Below are 2,846 nucleotides of genomic sequence, written 5' to 3'. Positions count from 1 at the left end.
CCCCCCCCCCCCACCACCACGCCGGCACAAACCAGTAATGCTGATGACACGTGCACTGTGGTGGATGGAGCACTGGCTTCTAATATACAGAAGCTTCCTTCATAGAAAAAAACGGTAAATAGTTTGTGCTTGGAGCGTAACCGTGGTAACGGCACCTGATTTTCAGGTGTGCCTCGCTCCCCGGCTGGAATAAGGGGAGCATTAAGCGGCTGGATGCTCATGGCTTCACTTCTGGAAAAAACAAGCTCTGAAAAGATGCAGCTCTCTTTGGTGCATTGCAGGCAGGTCGACGAGAAGCGTCGCCAGTGGGCGGAGCTATGTGAGCACGCATGTGCGAGTGTTTTCGTTGGAATTTGTGTTTTCCTGCATACATTTTCTCCCTTTGCCTAACCCCTTCTTAAGGAAGCTCTTTAACCGAGGCTGTTAACATCGAGTCGGAGGAGAGCCGTGTTGCCATGGTGATGAGTCTTTCCCCTTCCTTCCTTCATCATGTCTCTAGTTTTCCTGGTCGTTGAAAAGCCCGAGCTGCTGTCCTTGAGCGCGGTGCATTTAATCCTAGAGTGGTTACGTCATGCATGACAGTGAGAGGGTGGAGCCGTGGGGGGGCTGAATAATCCCTCTGCAGAGTCCCGACGGGATCCATAGATCACTGGTGTGTGTCGCTCATCCTCTGCTGCCCAGCCCTCTCTCTCATCCACTGCCATCACAGCGTAAGATGAAAACAACAATCCCCTTTGAAATCCTCCATGAATCCTGATCCTCCTGCGGACGCCAGCGTCCCTGGAGACGGGGCGTGTGATTGGTCAGACAGACTAATAAAAAGACGCTCCCCTTTGTGCTGTTTGCTTGAGTTTGACACCTGACACACTTTTACAGACTCTTCCTGTGCTTTAACTAATAATTGATGCCAGTCTCATGGGGGAAGTCGACACAGGAAGATGGAGACAGATGAGCTATTTTTAGGCCTGCCCCCCTTTGTGCTTCAGAGTTGATTTTAACATTTATATTAGTATTTTTAAGATCTTTTGCCTTCAGTTGCTGGTTTATGAACTACTCCACCAGCAAGCATTACTCTGCTATAACATCACAATTCTAACTATCCATTTACATGTGCTAGTCTTTTTATCTGACTAGTTGCATTCAGAATTTCATAGGTTTATGATTAATATTGACGTTATAAAGTGTATTTTCTTTCTTCTGCTTTTATTTGACATTACTTCTGCTTTTTTAGCCCACATCAACTTCTTTACATCTTTCTAATCTTGTTTTAACATCCTGCATTTTTGATTCTTGTATTTTGTGTTAAAAATGTCCTGTTTGTGGATTAATAGAGCATCTGTGAAAACATTTGCTTGTATAAAAAGTATAGTAGAAATGAGGCCTGCACAATATATCGCTTAATTATTGTCATGGCGATATCAGCCTGTGCATGACGTGTACTGTCACAAAAGATGGCATAAATTGCAATAAATGATTATCTTTTTTTAAAAGTACACAAAATGTTTTACAAAATTCATGTGCTAAAACAGAATCTTAGTCAACAAATGTGAAAAACATCAACTAGCATAAAAAGGACGAAAGTGCAAACAAAAGTAAAGAAAGGAGAAAAAATTAAAAAAAAAAAACAAAAAAAACAAGCATGCTTTTAAGGTATAATTTATATCAATTATCTTGTAAGAATTCTAAGAATAGTCGCCAAATCTTTCTAAAAGTCCTGGTTAATTTTTTCTATCAAATCTTAGATCAATAAATGGATATCTTAAATGAACTAATAATTTTAAGGCAGCTTGAAGTATTCTTTTTGCTTTACTCATTTGACCAATAGAACGAGCCCCTTCACGTCGTTGACCAATCGAATCATGTTAGATGCCGCCTCCTATGTAAACGTGAGTAATTTGGAGTATAATTTGAGTTATGTTGACTTTTATATATCCTGTTAGTTGTTTTTTTGTTTGGCATTTTGTTCAAATATCACAAGACATCATCAGCGTAATATTGATCATCAATATCACACATTGCGAGTTTTCCTCATGGTGTTCAGCCCCAGTAAAAATAACGCTGAAGGATCCAAACAGACTTTTTATACTCAGTACTTCAGTTTAAAGAACAATTTACATGAAATTTAACCAAAAGTTTGTTCTGAGATGAAAACCTGAAGCTGGGTTAGCAGGACGTTCGTCTCTGTGCGACTGCAGAGAAGAAAGAATTTTGTGCGTTCTGAACGATGACCATGAATCTGCCTCATGTGGTCAGAGGATTAATATAAAGCAAACAGAAAGATTAAAGACGCATGATTTGAACCCAGAAGTGGTGGGATCGGAGGTCGCAGTGAGACGACAGCAGGACGGGACCAGAGATGGAGAGGAAGGAGAAGAGCTGAGGAGCAGAAGGCTGTTATTGTTTCCAGCTGGGCCGGGGTGTGGTCTTCATCGCCCAGAGACCTGCTGGGCTCAGCTCTGCCCAGATTTTTCTCCCAACACATTTGCCAAATAACTTCTCTGTGTGTAATTTCATCATTTGGTCGTACACGTGTTCGACTTAATGGCAATTTAATTTGTTTTTGTAAATTTTTTCCCCCCCAGTTGAACCGGTTTTAGGGGGTTTACCCGCCAAATGTGAGTTTTACTGAGGACAGGCTTCAGATGCTGGGCTTGTGTGTTTTGAAGCGTTTGGAAATCTCTGCAGTGGAACGCAATTTCGACCTGTGAATTAAACAGAATGACTCCCAGCCGTCTGCGACATGTTTTATTGTGTCGACGTTAAACGATGTGTGCGTTTGTACACCAGCTTGTCCCGGCCTGTTGGCATGCTGCTGCGTTAATTCACACAGAGCCATCGCTTTATGC

The 2,846-nt window shown here is 42.0% G+C and overlaps 1 long non-coding RNA gene across 1 annotated transcript in view; it reads left to right on the top strand.

The window, feature by feature from the left end:
* Nucleotides 1-2,281, top strand: part of LOC112151548 — an 18,499-nt gene extending 16,218 nt beyond the window's left edge. The window contains exon 4 of the long non-coding RNA XR_002920153.2: nucleotides 2,269-2,281. This is a non-coding gene — a long non-coding RNA (uncharacterized LOC112151548). The remainder of the gene's footprint in view (nucleotides 1-2,268) is intronic.
* Nucleotides 2,282-2,846: the final 565 nt, after the last annotated feature.

Source organism: Oryzias melastigma, linkage group LG20 (genome assembly GCF_002922805.2).
Source record: "Oryzias melastigma strain HK-1 linkage group LG20, ASM292280v2, whole genome shotgun sequence".
NCBI classification, from domain to species: domain Eukaryota; kingdom Metazoa; phylum Chordata; class Actinopteri; order Beloniformes; family Adrianichthyidae; genus Oryzias; species Oryzias melastigma.
This window is presented reverse-complemented; position numbering and strand designations above follow the sequence as displayed.